We start from the raw sequence: 20,304 nt of genomic DNA, 5'->3' as shown, positions 1-20,304 counted from the left end.
CCACCTCTGTGACAAGGGACTACATTTGGCTGAACCTTTATGAAGAAAATTTAATCCATGTGATGATAGGACCATGACTGTTACGGAGCATGAACCAGATACACAGGTAAGACCTTGGAGTAAAATCTCATCGAATGTCAGAGCTGTAAGTTACTCTTGGAATTATTTATTCTGTTTTTCATGTTTCCTCTGAGAACCCTGAGGACCTGGAGGGGCAGTAACGCATCCGAGGTCTCCTTTACTCTCCATCTAGTATGTCTTTCACTCTCTGCACTCCTTGGGGTCTCCAGGGGGCCTTTGTCTTCAGAATGAGTCTTGCATAATTACACTGGTGACTTAATGTTCTACAAGCGATCATTCCACGGTGGAGATATTTGGGATTATGAGATAAGCTTGGCCCTGGAGTCCGGCATGTACGATGCAAAATTAGAGCCCAGGAAACTTCTGCTCTGTAGGACCTAAACTGCACCCTTCTCTTCCTTGCTGAGTGGAGGCCATGTGAGCTTAGGCTATGGGAACACAGCAGGTGTGAGATAGCAAGAGTCAGATGCTGCTGGAATTAAGCCGTAAAAAGTGTTCTCTTAGGCCAGAGTAGCCTTTCACTTTACCAGTCCCAACGCCAGCTTCCTATCTAGCTACAGAAATAACGGGAGGATTTTCTTAGAATAGCAATATAAACCAGGGTGCCAGCAGGAAACAGACTTTACCCAGGTTTTTCAAAGGAAAGAGAGCTTCATGTAGCGACTCCTTACAGAGGCAGGGTTAAGGGGACAAAGAAGAGCAGGAGGCACTCAGAGATTGTGGCTTGAAGGCACCGTGGAGGGAGCGGGGCTACAGGAGCTGGAAGTGTGGGCGAGAGGGAGGCTGAGGGATACAGCACCAAAGCAGGGACAAAGCAGGGAAGAAATGCTTGCTGCTCTCTCCCCTCTTCCCTCTCATCTACCAGGGTCTCCTCCTGGTTGAATGCAACCAGGAGCCAGAGAGCAAGAGCCACTCACAGGGCAGGGCAGAGAGGGTGGAAAGTAAGGATTAAGAAGAATAACTTGAATCATAGCTCAGGGAGTTCCTGTCATGGCACATCAGAAACGAATCTGACCAGGAATCATGAGGATGCAGGTTCAATCCCTGGCCTCGCTCATTGGGTTAAGGATCCGGCATTGCTGTGAGCTGTGGTGTAGGTCAAAGACTCAGCTTGGATGCAGTGTTGCTGTGGCTGTGGTGTAGGTCGGCAGCTGTAGCTCCGATTCCACCCCTAGCCTGGGAACCTCCATACACCGTGGGTGTGGCCCTGAAAAGCAAAACAAACAAACAAACAAAAAACCAAACCAAAACAAACAAAAAAACATAAAAAGTCATAGCTCAGGCCTTACTGCAGATATCCCTTTACCCCTCCCCCAGGCCGGTGGCAGACACAGCTAAGTGATCGTGGCTCCTTTTCCCACGGGTCCAAGAAGTCACCTCACAGCACTCAAAGAAAGCACCACCAATTGAGTGCGGTTGGCATCTGAGAGGGAATGTATTTGGAGCTATAAAACTTAACTAGTCTTGCAACATGTGACCTACCTGCTCATGCCAGTCTGGTAGAGAATTTTTTTTTTTTTTCCTGAGCAATTAGCTGAGCAGGTATTTCATAAGCCAAGTAAGGCCTGCATGGAAAGCCAAGCTGTAGCACGGCTCTGAAAGGCACTGATGTAACCCTATGGTAATATAGCGAAAGAGGCAAAGCGGGAGGCCAAATCTGCTTTGAGTAAGGTGGCCACCAGTCCAGGCACCACCTGATGCTCTTGGCTCCTCTGTAAAGTAGGATGATGCCAGCCGAGGCAGAAGGCAAAACTGGGCATTCTCTTGAGATGGAATCAGCTTTCAGAGCCAAGTTACTCTGTAATGTCCAACTGTGTGTGGTGCTCTCCTAGGTCCTGATTGACCTTTAAAAAAAATTCTTTTTAGTTAAAGTGTAGTTGATTTAGGTTATTGTCTTAGTTTCAGTTTACAGCGTAGTGATTCAGGGGTATTTTTTTGCAGATTATATTGCATTATAATCTGGAATATAATCCATTCCATTATGGGTTATTACAAGATAATGGGTATAATTCCCTGTGTTGTGCAGTATATCCTTGTTTCCTATTTTACATATAGGAGTTTGTAGCTGTTAATCCTATATCCCTAATTTGTCCCTCCTCTCTTCCATCTCCCTTTTGATAACCACAAACTTATTTTCTGTATCTGTGAGTCGGTTTCTTTTTTATACATACATTCATTTGTACTATTTTTTAGATTCTACATATAAGTAATATCATATGTGTCTTTCTCTGTCTGACTTATTTCACCAAGCATAATATTATTTATTTGGCTTTTTTTGTGTGTGTGTGTTTGTTTTGTTTTGTCTTTCTGTCTTTTTGCCTTTACTTGAGCCGCTCCCACGGCAAGTGGAGGTTCCCAGGCTAGGTGTCTAACAGAGCTGTAGCCGCCGGCCTACGCCAGAGCCACAGCAACGCAGGATCCGAGCCACATCTGCGACCCACACCACAACTCATGGCAATACCAGATCCTTAACCCACTGAGCAAGGCCAGGGATCCAACCCGCAACCTCCTGGTTCCTGGTCGGATTTGTTAACCACTGCTCCACGACGGGAACTCCAACCAAGCATGATATTCTTTAGATCCATCCATGATGCTGCAAATGGCAGTATTTCATTCCTTTTTATGGCTGAGTAATATTCCGCTATATATAATATATACATGTGTAACATATATACAGGTATTATATATATTATATATAACAGAATATCTTAATCCAGTCACCTATTGATGGGCACTTGGGTTGCTTCCATGTCTTCTAATTTAAAAAGCGCTACCACAAACATTGTAGTGCATGTATCTTTTTGAATTAGTATTTTTGTTTTCTGGGTATATACCCAGAAGTGGAAGTGCTGGATCTTATGGTAGTTCTACTTTTAGTTTTTTAACTATTTTCCATAGAGGCTGCACCAATTTCTGTCCCCACCAGCAGTATATGAGGATTCCTTTTTCTCCACATCTTCTCCAACATTTGTTATTTGTAGACTTTTTGATGATAGCCATTCTGACCAGTGTGAGGTGATACTTCATTGTGGTTTTGATGTGCATTTCTCTAATAATTAGTGATGCTGAGCATCTTTTCACGATTGACCTTTAGCACGGAATGTCCTATGGACTCTCAGGTCCTGCTACATTTCTGATATGCACGCTCAGACCCCTGAGTTCAGACTCTTAGGTGGCTTTGAATAGAAAACTCTTAGCTGGAACAAATGGCCAATGGGATAAGAATGTTGCCTGCATAGTACAGGGTGTAGATGACATATAGGTCCCAGTTCATCTGCCATTTCTATCCATTTGTGCTGGCTTTCTGTAGATTGTGTTGAGATGGATTTGGAGGCCATGTCCAGGTTCAGTAGACAGGAGGGCTGTGATCAATTATGGGTATTTTCCTTGGGAGAGAAGGGCTAAGAGGGGCTCATGTTTGTCTCATATTTGCCATCCCTGGCTTAGAGTCAGCAGATGTGGCTTTTTTTTTTTTTTTTTTGTCTTTTTGCCTTTTGCTAGGGCCGCACCCGCAGCATATGGAGGTTCCCAGGCTAGGGGTCGAATCGGAGCTGTAGCCGCCGGCCTACACCGCAGTCACAGCGACGACGGATCTGAGCCAAGTCTGACCTACACCACAGCTCATAGCAACACCGAATCCTTAACCCACTGAGCAAGGCCAGGGATCAAACCCGCAACCTCCTGGTTCCTAGTCGGATTCGTTAACCACTGAGCCACGACGGAACTCCCAGGTGTGGCTTCTAAATGTGATATTTTGAGCAAGTCATTTAACCTTCCTGGCCCTCAGTTTCCTGATATGGAAAACCAGGATGTTGCTTAGGTGATTTTTAAACTCTCTCCATCTTAGAAATTCCATGATTCAAACTAGCTTTTTTTTTTTTTTTTTTAAGTCTTCAGTGTATAACTTGCAGCAAATCTGTTTGATCCAATTAAACTAGCTCCAGCTCCCCCCGCCTCTCTGCCATATGCCTGAATAACTAAGCCCTCCATGCCTCGTGAAGGCCATTTCCCCAGGCTGGAGCAGCTGGAGACCTTGGAAACGGAGCCTCCCACACTAAACAAATCCTCCTCTTTAATCTCAACCAAAGGGTCCAGGAGGCGTGAGTGAGTCACATCTCGCCCTGGTTCCTCTCCTCCGTCCTCCGAGAGCCTAAACCTCTCCCCTCCTGCTCTGCAAACGCGCCTGAATGCAGAGTCCTGAAATTGAGGTTCATGGTTTCAAAGTTCATGGTCCTGAGAATAAACAAAAAAACTATTGTGGTTGCATAGAGCCGTGGACCCCATTAACACCGCCCCATGAATATTTATAGCGTGGAACTACAAAAGAACATAGAGGCCATATTGTGTTTCCTAGAACTTTCTTTCCATGGGGTCCTTTCTCAGTGGGCCGCTTTAATGTAAGCTTTGCTTATTTAGTTGCACACTTTAAGCCGATTAACTTTTTACTGAAAAAAAAAAAAAAAAAAACCCTCCCTGTTTGTTTGTACATACACTCCCTTGACAAAGATGCACAGAAAACTGCTTGAAACCTGTTCAAATCCCTCTGCTGGAAACGCGAAGTGAACTAAATGTGGCTCTGGGTAGGATTTCCCTGTAACTCTCCCCGCCTCTGGGCCTCCACCCCACCCGCAGCCTGTTTCCCGAGAGGAATTCCAATGGTTCCAAGGCTCCCGAATGAGTTCCTCCCGTTATCTCAGCTTCTCGCTAGGTGACTGTCTTGGGGGACATTAGCGAGGTCCTTCCTGAGTGGCTTGTCATGGGGATGGACCAACAGCAGGCCCCGGGGGATGCCCTGTGCTCCTCTAATAGAAATTGTAGTGGAATCGAATATTAGAGCTAACGGGACCTTGAGACCTCAACTCTACTGGCCTCCAAACTTCAGTGACCATGAGGCACCTGTCGGGGTGGGGGTGGGGCACGAACTTAACATGCATATTCCTGGGCCCTGTCCCCGGAGATTCTAATTCCACAGATGTGGGTGGGGCCTGGGGATCTGCCTAGCAACACTGTCCTTAGACAGTTCTAACAAAGTGGGCTGTGGCCCTGCCTTGAGAATCTCTGAGCCGGTTCACCATCTCATTGTATGGGTGAAGAAAATGCCACCAGAGGGAAGAGCGGTCTGCCTAATGTCACACACAGCATCCAAGCTTCCTCTTCCCAGTGTAGACCATGCCAGTGGTTCCATACTGCTTTACCTTGGGCCTTTCAAGTCCCGAGACGCAGCTCTACTGCAGAGCATTTGTGATTAGGGCCGTAAGTGGAAAGCTGATTGAAACCTATGCAGCCGAAACAAATCTGACTAGGAACCATGAGGTTGCAGGTTCGATCCCTGGCCTTGCTCAGTGGGTGAAGGATCCGGCCTTGTCGTGAGCTGTGGTGTTGGTTGCAGATGCAGCTCAGTTGCTGTAGCTGTGGTGTAGGCCAGCAGCTGTAGCTCTGTTTGGACCCCTAGCCTGGGAACCTCCATATGCAGAGGGTGCGCCCCTAAAAAAAAAAAAAAAAAGCAAACCAAAGAATGGCCTGGTTGGCGCAGGTGAAGTAAGCTGAGGTCAGGTGAGAATCTGCTGGAAGTCACTCCTGCGGGATAAGAGTGAGCCCTGGGGCGGGGCAGGGCCTGTGGCCAGGATGGATGGGAAGGTTGCTGGGGGAGCTTTCCTCCAGTTGTGCCAGCCCTCCCTGGGCCTTCCACTCTTGAGGAACAGTCTTGGCAAGGATGTAGTTGGTGACAGAAGGTGACAGCAGTTGAAGGGGCCTCCCTCTGACTGGCTGGGCTGCTGCCTGGCTCACAGACTCCCCAGCTCTGCAGACCCCAAGCCAGGGGCCATTGGACATCCTCAGGGGCACCCCAAGAGACACTTATGATCTCAGGTGGGAAGGGTTGTAAAGGACCTCTCGTCAGCCCCTCCTGCTCTTTGTCCCCTCCACTAGGCTGGCTCGTCTTGGCCAGGCCAGTGGCTTATCTGGGGATGGGGCTCTTACCATGACCTTGAGCTCAAGCCCCACCTTGAATCCCAATTCTAGAAGCTGGGTCCTGTGTGAGGCAGTGAACCAGACTCCAAAAAAGCTCAAGCCCCGCCTCCTCCTCATGGGCTGTAAACTTGGGATAGCTGTGAACTTCCCTAAGCCTGGCTTTCCCCCATGAAGTGGGGCTGGTGGCGTTTGCCCTGCCTTCCCTTAGAGCTTCAGCGAGAAGCATTCGTTCGCTCACCAATGAGCATTCGTTCATTTCCCAAAACAGAAGGTCCCAGAACTGCAGGTCCTTGCCAGATCCTAAGGAAGGTGCTGGGGGGTGTGGATAAAGGAGAGTGTGTGTGTGGAAGAGACGCAGACTGTGAGGCGCTGCACGAGAGTGAGGGACTCCTTGTGACTAGCTCTACCTTGGGTGCTCTCTTAGCCCTAGGGCCTGTTCCCCATGTCTCAGCCTGCCCCTCCCAACCTCTTGGTTCTGGCAGCCTCGCATCCTGCTTCACTATCGTCAGAGGTCCCCCAGTCCACATGACTGAGTCCCCACTTCAGCCAGGCCCCCTCCACCAGGTCCCTTCTGCTCCTGCCCTACAGCGACTTGCTGTTTCTCCCCTCAGGGCCTTTGCACGTGCTGTTTCTTTGGCCAGGATGCCCTTTTCTTGTTAACTACTTGCCAAACTTCTGCTCACACATCACCATCCTATTTAAATGTCACCCCTCTGCAAGGCCTTTCCTGATCCCACACCCAAGGCTGAGTTAGTCCCTCTGCTCCATGCTTCCATCCTTGTCTGAGCAGTGGGGGTCACTTTGAGGTAAAGCTGCATGGCCTTTGGGAGTTAGAATTGAGAGGTGGCCTAGAGCGAGTTGCCTAATCTCTTTACTTTCCTCATCCAAAAAACAAAACAAAACAAAACACGTAATGATGCTTCTTGCACAGAGTTGCAATCGTGAGGGTTAGAAGAGAGTGGAGAGCCTGGCATGTGGCTGATGCTCAAGAATTACCAGCCCCTTCCTTTTCAGTGCTTGATCCCAAGAGAAGAATTAAAACCCCAGATTTGCAAGAAACAGAGAGAGCTGCTCCGAGATCAAGGGAGATGCAAATTGGAAGGTTGTGAGAAGAGGCCACTCAGCCATGGTGGGTTGGACCCAGAGACCAGGAGGGCCCTTCTAGTCCTAGGTGTCTGTAATTCCTGGAGGACTGCTGAAGACTGCAGTGATCTCCAAAAGGTTGTTCCTGAGGATAGAAGATTCAGTGAAAAGAAATTCCAGGGCAATCTCGTTGGGAAAGGCTGCATTGTCTTTCTTTTGGAGAGTTGTGACATTTGTTAGGATTGTAAAGGCACTGAGAAGTCCTGCAGGAAAGAAAGCGATTCATTTTATGTTATATATTGAGATATAGCTGACTTACAATATTATGTTTCAGATGTACAGCACAGTGATTCACAATTTGTAAAGCTCACACTCCATTTACAGTTGCTATAAACTATTGGCTATATTCCCTGTGCTGGAAAGTAGGTCTTTGTAGTTTATTTACTTATTTATTTATTTACTTACTTGCTTGCTTGCTTATTTTGGCCATGCCCACGGCATGAGGAAGTTCTTGGGCCAGGGATTGAACCCGTGCCACAGCAGCGACCCCAGCCACAGCAGTCACAATGTCAGATCCTTACCCTGTTGAGCCACCAGAGAACTCTCCTGCAGTTTATTTTGTACTTAGTAGTTTGTAACTTTTTGTCCCCTACCCCTAACTTGCCCCTGCCCCATTCCCTCGCCCCACTGGTAACCACTAGTTTGTTTTCTGTATCTGTGAGTCTGTTTTTGTTTTGTTGTATTAACTAGTAAAGAAAGCAGTTGAAATAGCATTTCTTAACTCCTTAGAATGTGAGACTTTGGGCTTGGTTGAGGAGGGCTGTGATTTGGCAATCAAGGAAGCCTCTTTTGACCAAAAACACCCATGAAGCATCATCTTATGTACATGACCTTGGCCAGTTCCTTCCTCTTCTCTGGGCCTCCCTTTGAAGTTAATGTATAGGAGACATTTAGCCTGGTCCCTGGGATAGAGGGCTATTTTCTTCACCTGTAGATAAAGGGTGAAAAGGGCAAAATGCTGTGCCATGGGGACTCAGATAGGAGCTGCAGTGATGGGGCCTTTCCCTGCAAGGATTAGGTCATGGTCGTCTCTCACAACCTTTAGGGTCAGGCTTATGGAATCATATGGGGAACATGACATAACTTTAGAAACTGAGAGAGTTTGCATTTACTGTTATTACAGTTGTGTTCTGGAGCTGGCTCTTACTGCTCTTACTGCTTGGGAGAACCAATTGTACACACATCCTCCATCCCCATGTTCTGCAACCTTGAAGTCAGCCACGGTGGGAGTATTTACACCAGGGAAATGAGCAAACGCTACAAATTAAGGCTCTCCCCTCCCTCAGCCAGTTGTTAAATATCAGCACGCCTTTGGTTATATATCGTTAGGAACTATTTTGTTAAAAATAGTCTTTTATGTTTTCAAATTTATTATATACTAGCTTTAAAATTTTGACTATAAAGGTTTCTATTTTTTATTTCTTCCTTTTTTTTTGCTTTTTTTTCAGGGCCGCACCCACGACATATGGAAGTTCTCAGGCTAGGGGGCAAATCAGATCTACAGCTGCCGACCTACGCCACAGCCACAGCAATGCCAGATCCTTAACCCAATGAGCGAGGCCAGGGATTGAACCTTCATTCTCATGGATACTAGTCAGATTCGTTTCCACTGAGCCACGGTGGGAACTCCCATTCTATTTTTGATTTCTGAAAAGCAGTTTTCCTAAAACAGTTACTATCCAGAGCTTTATAACAAAACACTACCACCTGGTGACAGCTCCCTAAATTGCAGGTTGAAGATCCAGTGGGGTCAGCCAAGACTGGAGCAGATGACATTTTCATTGATGGGTATTTTAGGTGCTTCCTATGGCATATCCATTCAAATTCTACATTTCTGTGAAGAATTAACCTACCTGACCTTTTTGTGACAGCCATGTCAGGCATAGAGAGGTGCAAGGGAGCTCATGTGACCTCCTGGCAGCCAGGAGAGGCGGCCTCGGATCTGTACACCGTCCTTGTCACCTCCATCTGCCCTGGTTCATATTGGGAGGTGGAGGGTCTGTCGGCCCCTGGGTACCAGGGCCCTGGTGGTACTTACTGTGGGGTGTCTGCTCATCTCTAGCATTTCAGCATGAGGTGCTGGTCCCTGCAGATGAAGCCTGTGTTCCTGACCCTATGGCTCTGGTTAGAATTCCTCCTTGGTGACCTTTTGCCCTGACCGCAGGTCTCAGCTGGTCCACTGGCCCCCTCTACACTTCTACATCTTCCTTAGGCATGTGGAAGCATCTGGAGCCCCAGACACCAGGAGCGGAGGGCCAGGTCTGGGAGCACCCTCCAGACCAGGTCTCTGCACACCCCTCCACTCACCCATCCCACTGCCCCTATGTGTGGCGGGTGGGCAGCTTCTCCTAGACTTGCAACCTCACTGGGCTGTGCCCCAAGAAGTCAGCTAAGAGCCTTATGTGCCCAGGTTCCCTCCCACCACACGTCCCACTCCTGCCCCCTGACCAGAGGGCTTCCTCCTACTTCCCCTTCTGGTGACTCTCCCAGATCATATCTGACTCCTTCCTTGAAGTGGCTTTCATGCTTCTTCCCTCACTGGGGCCATCATGGCAGAATGGATGCAGGAAGCAAGACTCGCTATGTATTGAAAATTCACTAGTTTTTTTATGCCCAGATATTCCCATCATTTCAAAAAGAAGGAGAGGAGTTCTCTTCCCGGCTCGGCAGTTAACAAACCCAACTAGAATCCATGAGGACGCAGGTTTGATCCCTGGCCTCGTTCAGTGGGTTAAGGATCCAGCATTGCCGTGAGCTGTGCTATAGGTCATAGACACAGCTCTGATCTGTCGTTGCTGCTGTGGCTGTGGTGTAGGCCAGCAGCTGTAGCTCCGATTCAACTCCTAGCCTGGGAACCTCCATATACTGCAGGTGCGGCCCTGAAATAGCACACACACACACAAAAAGGCTGGGAAAGGAAGGAGACATGGTTATTTCCCAGGCAGGTGGCTGGGAAGTAATTTGACCTTGCTTTGGGCGTTGAATTTACATAAACAGAAGTTGAAACACGTTCTTTTTGTTAATTTATCAGTAAGTATTTTCTGAGTATATTCTGGATACCAGACATCGTTCTGGGCATTCTTGAAACTGTAGCAAAAAAACAAAATAGAGACAAAAATCTTTGCCCACTTTAACAGACCTTCTAGTGGTATCTTGGGTCCTGGTTTTGTAGTGGCTTCCCAGCCAGGGCAGTCATTCAACCTGATTTTTGTGGATAATTTGTTTTTGCTTTTGTCCTGAGAGTGGCTTGGTGACTCTCCTGTGGGATTTAGAGCTGATGGCCTGTCCTCATTTCCTGACATGACCTTGGCCTGTTGGACTGAGACACAGTGACCATCCCTACAGGAGAATATGCACTTCCTTCTATTTCAGGTGAAAACAACCCTTAATGAAGAGCCGAGAAGCTCTGCTGGGTCTCAGATCCCATCTTAGGTGGGGAGACTCAGGGCAGAGACAGTCCTCTGAAGAGTCCGCAAGGCATTCGTTCAACAAGTATTTCCTGCCCCCCGACTGTGTACCATGTGCTGCGCTGTAGGGCAGGCAGACACGGTCCTTGCCTTCACGAAACTGCAAAGACAGAAGTTCATTAACTTCTTTCCGTTGGGATGAGGTCACAGAGGAGAAATTGGAGTAGAATGGCTGTTTTTTTAAGAGTGTGGCCTCATGACTCAGGATGGCTCTATTCAGGTGCGGCAGAGCTTCCAGTGACTCTTCTGGAACAACAGGAGCCTTCAGGTCATTTGGGAGATGCCAGCAAGAACTACCTTGGAAAAAGCAGGAGACCTATGGGAATTCCCATCGTGGCTCGGCGGAAACGAATCTGACTAGCATCCCTGAGGACTCAGGTTCCAGCCCTGACTTCCCCTCGCTCAGTGGGTTAAGGATCCGGTGAGCTGTAGCTCGGATCTCGTGGCTGTGGTGCTGGCAGCTGTAGCTCTGATTCAACCCCTAGCCTGGGAACCTCCATATGCCTTGGGTATGGCCCTAAAAAGAAAGAAAAAAAAAAAAAAAGCAGGAGACCTAGGCTTTCTGTGGTTGAGAGGGGGAGACTGGTGCAGAAATGGGCTCCCCCAGAGCAACACAATGCAGGCTTCAAAGTCCCTGCCATGCAGATGGAGCCCACCCTCCCAGGGTGTGAGCCTGGCTGGAAGCTCTGGGGGCATCTGTGCCATCTCTTAGGCTGTGTGCTTGGCTCACTACATCCTTCCTTCCTGCCGCCCTTCCTTGGTCTGCTATTGACCTTGACTTTTTCCAGGAGGAAGAGCCATGAAGCCACAGGAGACACTGTGTTAACATGAAGTTGTAAATTCCCCAGAGTGACACCACTTGCCTCCAAGCGGGCTCCTGAGCTTCCTCGTGTTCTCCTGCAATCCACTGGTTGAGATATTTGAGGAACTGTGGTAGGAAGAGCATGTTAGGTAGGAGTTTGGGGTGCTGGTTCCCCACTGTTGCCTCACGCTTATTTACAATTTCCAAAGCCAATTTCTTCCTCCTGTGGGTGGGGGTTTCCACCCCTGGCTGCCAGATGCATGTGGACAGATTCTACTCTCCAAGTTCAGAGCATAATAAGAAATATCCTGAGGAACTCCCGTCGTGGCGCAGTGGTTAATGAATCCGACTAGGAACTGTAGGGTTGTGGGTTCGATCCCTGGCCTTGCTCAGTGGGTTAACGATCCAGCGTTGCCATGAGCTGTGGTGTAGGTTGCAGACTCGGCTCGGATCCTGCGTTGCTGTGGCTCTGGCGTAGGCTGGCGGCTACAGCTCCAATTGGACGCCTAGCCTGGGAACCTCCATATGCCACAGGAATGGCTCAAGAAAAGGCAAAAAGACCAAAAAAAAAAAAAAAAAAAAGAAGTATCCTGGACCCGAGTCTTGGCTCTGCCACATTACATGTTAAGTGACCTTGAAGCAATCACTCAGCCTCCCTGCACAACGAGGTCCTGTCAATGGAATAGGGTCCGGGTGGGACTGATTCTGGTCCTCTGGTCCAGGGTACCCGTCACTCTGGTTTGAAGCCTGTCCCTCTAGCCTGATGCTAGGGAGCTTCCAGAGCCCAGAGCAGCACTGGCAAATCGTTCTAGGGATGCATCCTTTCCAGGTGATGGGCAGGTAGCCTTTCGTGCTGTGTCTAGAGGGATACCACAGGAACTGCCTTTTGGATCCTGAGACAGGATCTGTGGCACAGAGGGGCAGTGTGTGGGATCTAGACACAGTGTCGGGGAGCCTCCAGGACCCCAGGAGAGGAGACCAGGCCGGGTGTGGGAGGGGGCTCTCTGGGTCCTGAGATGGATGGCGTCCTGTGGCAGACCATGTGGTCTTCCCAGTGTGTGCTCCAGAGGTGGGCCGGGCCAGGCTCCTCTGTGGATGCTTTGGGCCAGGGCTACCTTGGGCTGTGTGCTAGCAGTAAGTCAGTGACCCCCAGGGGGTCACACCTGCTAGAAATCTCTTGGCTTCATTGTACCTCACCATTAATGTGAGCCGTTGCTGCGGATCCTGATGTCTGGTGGGTGTGCCTCAGCCGACCAGCTCATATTTACCCACTGGTGGCAGGTGCCAGCCTTCCTCATAGGATCTCACTTGATGCTTGTAACAGCCCCGTAAGGAAGATATTTTTATTGTTAATTCCCATTTGAAAGGCGAGGGAACTGAGACTCAGAGAGGTTACTTGCTCAAGGTTACACAGGCACACCTTGGACAGTTTATCAGATCCACTACCTTCACTCTTAGCCACAGCATCTCAGATGATGACTTTTCTGTGTGTGTGTAAAGGGGGGTTTGCTATGGGAACTATGTGTGAGCACCACTAGAGCCTGTCCTTAAGGCGTTTAGAAACTGGCAGAACTTGGGAAGCTGAGCAGAGGCGAGGAGCCAAGGAGGGCAGGTTGGGGACTGGGAAGAGCCCAAGTCTGGGGTTCTGGCTCTGCCACTTCCTGGCTGCGGAACCCTGAGCAAGTCATTTTCTTCTCTGAGCCCTATTTTCTTCCTCTATAAAATGGGAACAAGAATGATAAAGAAGGGATGCGTGTGGGAAATCCAAGATTAATTGTAAAGCATTATAGGAATATTATTTCCTCCCCGTACCCCAGCTTCACCTCCTCCACCTCCCCTCCACCTTGCATGCATGGGCTCCGTAAATATTTCTTAGGCAGCTAGATGAGCAAAATTTAGCCCCCATAGTCTGGTTGATACGGTCTGATTGACACTGTTTGTCCTCAAGGAATGCAGAGAGGGGAGGACATGCTTCAGGGGTGGGAGGGGAGACTGTCATACAGGAGATGTGATGATGGGAGCTGAGTTGAGCATCAATAGTGACACCACTCTTCCCCGAATGCTTACTGAGGGCTAGGCCCTGTACTGAGTGCTTAAATTAAAATACTTCTTTCATTTGATTCTTGCCAACTCTAGTTTTCTATGTCTTTCTTCATCTCTCTCTCTTCTTTCTTTTTTTTTTTTTTTTTTGCTTTTAGGGCTGCACTTGGGGCATATAGAGGTTCCCCAGGCTAGGGGTCAAATTGGAGCTATAGCTGCCTGCCTATGCCACAGCGATAGCAACTGCCAGATCCAAGCAGCATCTTCAACCTACACCACAGCTCATGGCAACAGCAGATCCTTAACCCACTGAGCAAGGCCAGGGATTGAACCTGGGTCCTCATGGATCCTTGTAGGGTTTGTTACCCCTGAGCTACAACAGGAACTCCCTAGGTCATTCTATTTTAAGATAGAGGAAACTGAGGCTCAGAGCAGTCAAGGGATTTGCTCAAGGTCACACAGCTATTAAATGGCAGTAATGAACTTTGAACCTAGGATCCCTTTGGCTTAAAAGCACATAATTTGGAGTTCCCGTCGTGGCACAGTGGTTAACGAATCTGACTAGGAACCATGAGGTTGCAGGTTCGATCCCTGGCCTTGCTCAGTGGGTTAAGGATACGGCGTTGCCCTGAGCTGTGGTGTAGGTCGCAGACGCGGCTCGGATCCTGCGTTGCTGTGGCTCTGGCGTAGGCCGGTGGCTATAGCTCTGATTCAACCCCTAGCCTGGGAACCTCCATATGCGTCAGGAGCAGCCCAAGAAATAGCAAAAAAAAGACAAAAAAAAAATTTTTTTTTAAAGCACATAATTTTTTTAATTTATTTATTTAACTTTATTGGAGTATAGTTGACTTACAATGTTGTGTTAGTTTTGGGTGTACAGCAAAGAGCATAAATTATACAGATATATACATAGACTTTTATTTATTTATTATCTTTTTAGGGCCACACCCGAGGCATATGGAAGTTCCTAGGCTAGGGGTCAAATCGGAGCTCTAGCTGCCAGTCTTCACCACAGGCACAGCAGTGCGGTATCTGAGCTGTGTCTGTGACCTATTCCACAGCTCACGGCAATGCTGGATCTTTAAGCCACTGAGCGAGGCCAGGGATCGAACCTGCATCCTCATGGATACTAGTTGGGTTCCTTACTGCTGAGCCACAACGGAAAGTCCACACACAGACTTTTCATCAGCCTGCCTCCCCAGGTGAACAGTACAAAGCTTGCAGGCACAAGTGCCTTCATGGAGAATTCCCTGTGGGGGAATCGGCCTAGGGCTCCTGCCCTCTGAGGTCCGAGGGACCCTGAATGCTGGGCGTTGAAGGGCTCGAGAGCAAGGGGAGACCAAGGCGAGCTAAGCAAGCACTCGGGACAGTGCAGAGGCATTTCTCAGCAGCCCTTTGACTTGGGAAGTGGTTGCCAAAGAGCATCCCTGTGCAGCCTTGCCCTGACCTCTGTCACTCTCTGGTTTGCAAACTGGTATGTTCAGGGGCACTGGCAATTTAGCAAGTGATGCACTAGACAGAGAGTTTAAGGGAATGAATATCCAGATTTTAAAGCTGCCATGTAAGATTCTGTATTCAGACTATTGGAGGAGGCCCTGGTCATGGTGATCCTTTCCCTACTTTACAGAAGAGAGGCTCACCTGAATCCCACTGCGAGCATCAGCTGGGTACCAAAACCTCCCCTCCCTAAAGGGAAAATGAGAAACAACTAATTATAGAACAGCCTTCTTTGATGATGAGTCCATGCATTGTACACCTGGTATTCTCCTGCCTTTTTCTTACCCGTGTGAATTTCTGTTAAGGGGGGATACTTGGTGCTCAGTGGAATATTTTGAATTCAGAACAACTGAAGGAGAGTAAGTTAATGACAGTGATGCTTTTGAGTATAACTGAAATGTGTTCTGGACTTCTGATATTTCAAGATATATGGATAAAACCCAAGGTGAATATTTCTTTGTCTTCTTTCAGATGCAGCGTATTATTCAAGAAGGTAGCTAAATCTATTTTACTAAATCACATCACGAAACATTTATTTCAGTTATAGGCCATCCTCATCTTATAAAATGTTTACTAACTTTTTTACTTCTGATGAAAAAAATGAAAAATGGACTTCAACTCATGGTGAAAAATCATAAATGTCAGGCTCACGAGATACATAAGGATATGTGGTTTTTCACCATCAACAATCTAAAGTCTTTTTCCCGGAAGCTGAGAATCTTCTCATCGCTTAGCTGATTTTCTGGGGTTTTTCCTTTCTCCCTCATCTGAATTCTCTGTCTTTTTCTTTTTTGTCATTTTACTTTCTCTAGGGCCACTCCCGCAGCATATGAAGGTTCCCAGGCTAGGGGTCGAATCAGAGCTGTAGCGTCTGGTCTACACCAGAGCCATAGCAATGCAGGATCTGAGCCGCGTCTGCAACCTACCTACACCACAGCTCACGGCAACGCTGGATCCTTAACCCACTGAGCAAGGCCAGGGATCGAACCTGCAACCTCATGGTTCCTAGTCGGATTCGTTAACCACTGCGCCACTACGGGAACTCCTGTCTTTTCATTTTTATAGGTTTTTGGTGTGGTGACCATTTTACAGATGGTAGCGTTGTAGCCTCTTACTTCTGGTGTCTGCCCCCCGTGTGGCTGAAGTTGGTACAGGGGGCTTGCTGTAGGCTTCCTGATGGGAGGGGCTGATGCCTGCCCGCTGGTAGGTGGGGCTTAGTCTCCGGAGGGGATTAGGGGCAGCTGTGTGCCTGAGGGGTCTTTAGGCAGCCTGTTTACTGAGAGGCGGGCCTGTGATCTCACCTGGGTTGTTGTTTGCCCTGGGGCTTCTCAGCTGCAGACTGACGGGTGGGGCCAGATTTTCCCAAAATGGCCACCTCCAGAGAAAGGCATGGGCTGCTGAATATCCCCGAGAGCTTGGCTTTCAATGTCCTTCCCTCACCGCAAGCCACATTCACCCCTGTTTTCCGAGGAGGTCTTCCAAGAACTGCAGTCAGGTTTGACCCAGATTCCTATGGAGACTTTGCTTGGCCCTGGGACCCAGTGCAGGTGAAAGGCTGTGTGCACCTTTTAAGAATGGGCCTTTTAAGGCCCGTAGAGCTCCTGCACACAAGCCCCGCTGGCCTTCAATGCCAGATGCTCCTGGGGCTCTTTCTCCCAGTGCCAGATCCGCACACGTGAGGGTTTGATGTGAGGCTCAGAACTCTCACTCCAGTAGGTGAGTCTCTGTGAACCAGTTAGTTTCCAGTCTGTGGGGCTTCCCACCCGGGAGGTATGGGGTTGTTTATATCACGTAATCACCCCTCCTACCTCTTGAGGTGGCCCCCTCTTTGTCTTCTGGAGTAGGGTATCTTTTTTAAGGTTTCCGTTCCATTTGGGTGAAGATTGCTCAGGCTTTAGTTGTGAATTTTGTTGTTTTTAGGAGAGAAGCTGGCCTCCAGTCCTTCTATTCCGCCATCTTAATCCCATCTCAAGGATATGTGCTTTTTAAACATCATTGCAGGAATACACGAGCACAAAGGTTTGAGGACGGTTGTGCTACTTCCTTGGCTTCTTGGCGGCTTCCCAGGTGCTGTTCCTCTACTTCCTTCTCCTTCCGTCCTCTCGCTACTCTTTCTGCTCTCAGATTTCGAGAAGTGCTCTTGATTGCACACCTCTGTGAATACCATCATTGATGCAGGACATTTTTTCTTTGAGGAAAAGATGACACTGCATTGTGGACTCACTTGTGCTAAGCCTTCAGGAAAGTGGGAAGGGCTCAGGATGGGCACCTGGAAACCATCTTTGGCCAAGGCTACTTTATCACACATTTCAACAAAGGAAAACAAGTGTACATTTCAGTGATTTAAGCAAGTTCATAGTTGTGCAGCCATCACCACCATCCAGTTTTAGAACATTTCTACCACCTGGAAAAATATAAAGACCACGTTTATAGTCAAGTCTCATTCCCACCCCTAGCTGTAGGTAATCACTAATCTTTGTAGTGCTCTAAAGTTGTCTTTCTAGACATTCCATATAAACAGAATCATATAATATGCAGTCTTCTGCATCTAGCTTCTCTCACTTAGCATGACGTTTCTGAGATTCATACGGGTTGTAGCATATATCAATAGTTTCTTTTAAATTCCTTGATGGTTTTCCATCCTATAGAGAGATCACATTTTGTTTATCCATTCAGCAGTTGATAAACATTTAGATGGTGTTCAGATTTGGGGCAGTTATTAATACGGCTGCCATAAACATTTGATTACATGTCTTTGTGTAGAACTATGTTTTCATTTCTTTTGGGGAGATCTCTAGAAGGGGAATTGCTGGATCTTATGAGAAGTTTAACTTTTTAGGAAAATGCCCCAAAGTTTTCCATAAGGGGTTACCACTTTACATCCCCGCCAGCAGTGGATGAGTGTTCCCAATTCACCACACCATAAAGCTGAGTTTTAATCAGTCTTTATTACTCAAAGCCCTCCCCAGTTTTCTTTTACTGTTAAGTGATGAGAATAGCTTGGCTCTTCCAGCTCTCCAGACCCCTGAATTTCTGGACTCTCTCGGTTCCTTTTCATTCCCACTATAAATTGCCCACTTCTTCTTCTTTTTTTTTAAAATTTGATTTCTTTAAACAACAAAACCAAGAGGGTTCACCAATTTCTCCCACCCGTCTCACTCCTTGCCTCTGGCAATGACTAATCTCTCTTCTCTGTGTGTATGAGCATATATATGTATGTATGTGTGTAAGTGTGTGTGTGTGTGTGTGTGTGTGTATGAGATCACGTGATATTTATCTTTCTCTGTCTAACATATTCACTTAATGCCCCCAAATTCCATTCCTGTAGTCACAAATGGCAAGATTTTGTTCTTTTTTAATGGCTGAATAATATGAACACTTAGGCTGTTTATATATCTTGGCAATTGTAAATAAAGCTGCAATGAACAAGGGGATACAGATATTGTTTCAAACTCGTGTTTTCATTTTCTTTCACTAAGTACCCAGATGTGGAACTGCTGGATCATATGGTAGTCCTATTTTTAATTTTTTGAGAAACCTCCATACCATTCTCTGTAGTGGCTACACCAATTCACATTCTCACCAACAGTGCATGAGGGCTTCTTTTTCTCAACATAATTGCCAGCACTTGCTTTCTAATCTTTTTGATAATAGCCATTTTAATAGATGGGAGGCAATATTTCATTGTGGTTTTGATTTTTTGATTTTTACTTTTGTTGCTTTTGCTTTTCTGTTTTTCATATTAAAAAAAAAAATCATGGTCAAGACCTATGTCAAGGAGCTTATTGGCAATGTTTTCTTCTAGGCGTTTTATGGTTTCACGTCTTATGTCCAAGTGTTTAATTGATTTGGGATTAATTTTTGTGTATGGTGTAACATAATGTTCCTGTTTTATTCTTCGGTATGTGGCTATCCAGTTTTCTCAACACAATTTATTGAAGAGACTGTCTTTTCTCCATTGTGCATTCTTGGCTTCTCTGTCATAAATTAATTGACCGTATATGCATGGGTCATATATGCATGAAATCAGGGAGCATGATGCCTCCATGCCCAGTTCTTTTTATATTCCTTGTAGTATCTTGGCAAACGCAGCTAATGGCAACTAAGGCATGCTATTAACATTCTGATTCCCAGTCTCTTAAAGCCATAAGCTCATTCAGTTCATCATCTGCTTTCCAAGTTAATGCAGGCAGTCATTTTACCAAATACTTCATCACTGTGTAACATAGATCACCTCCTTCCAGGCTTCAGTAATAATTTCCAGTGCCTGGCCCAAAGACAGTATTACAGTAGATCACTACTTCTAGAGTTCCTTTCATGGTGCAGAGGAAAGAAATATGACTAGGAATCATGAAGTAAAGAATACTACTTTTTTTTTTTTGTCTTTTTCCTATTTCTTGGGCCGCTCCCACGGCATATGGAGGTTTCCAGGCTAGGGGTCTAATCGGAGCTGTAGCCACTGGCCTACACCAGAGCCACAGCAACGCAGGATCCGAGCCGTGTCTGCAACCTACACCACAGCTCACGGCAACGCCGTATCCTTAACCCACTGAGCAAGGGCAGGGACCGAACCCGCAACCTCATGGTTCCTAGTCGGATTCGTTAACCACTGCGCCACGACGGGAACTCCAAGAATACTACTTCTGATAGCAGTTTCTATAGTAGTCAGGATGAAGAGGTTGTGCTCCAGTAACAAATAGCCCCAAATTTCCAAGACATAAAGTAATGGTTTTAATTTTCCTTGTTCGTGTTGCATAGCCATCCTGATCAGCCATCCCTCTGCTCCACATCATTTTTACCTTAGAACTTAAGGTGACAGAGTCACTCACCCCTATCTGGGACTTGCTTGTCCTCTGGGAAAGAAGGGGACATGGTGAATCGTGCACTAAGTTCTTGATGCTTCTTTTTGCTTTTTTTTTTTTTTATTTTTGGCTGTACCCACAGTACTTGGAAGTTCCCAGGCTAGGGATCAAACCCATGCCACAGCAATGACAATGAGCCACAGCAGTGACAACGCTGAATCCTTAACTGCCAGGCCACCAGGGAACGCCTCTTCTCACATTTAATTAGTTAGAACAAGTTAAGTGACCAATGCTGACATCAGTGGGGCAGAGAAATAGAATCTTTTCCCAGGGAAGGGTGGAAAATATTGTGAACAATAGTATCATTTATTATATTATGCGTTTTCTTTCATATCCTAAGAACTCTGAAGAGGAGAGAAACAGCTGTCTTCATGTGATCATTTTGCCCAGAGCTGCCTACAGCCACAGTTGGGCAGGGTGACCTTTCAAAATACCTTATAGA

General features: G+C 47.1%; 1 protein-coding gene across 1 annotated transcript in view; it reads left to right on the top strand.

Moving 5' to 3' along the window:
• TLL2 (tolloid like 2) overlaps window positions 1-20,304 on the top strand; it is a 148,383-nt gene that overhangs the window by 15,915 nt on the left and 112,164 nt on the right. The gene's annotated exons all lie outside the window — the stretch shown is intronic.

The sequence above is a fragment of the Phacochoerus africanus genome, chromosome 15, assembly GCF_016906955.1.
Source record: "Phacochoerus africanus isolate WHEZ1 chromosome 15, ROS_Pafr_v1, whole genome shotgun sequence".
Taxonomy (NCBI): domain Eukaryota; kingdom Metazoa; phylum Chordata; class Mammalia; order Artiodactyla; family Suidae; genus Phacochoerus; species Phacochoerus africanus.
Note: the sequence above shows the minus strand (reverse complement) of the source record. Positions and strands in the feature narration are given on the sequence as shown.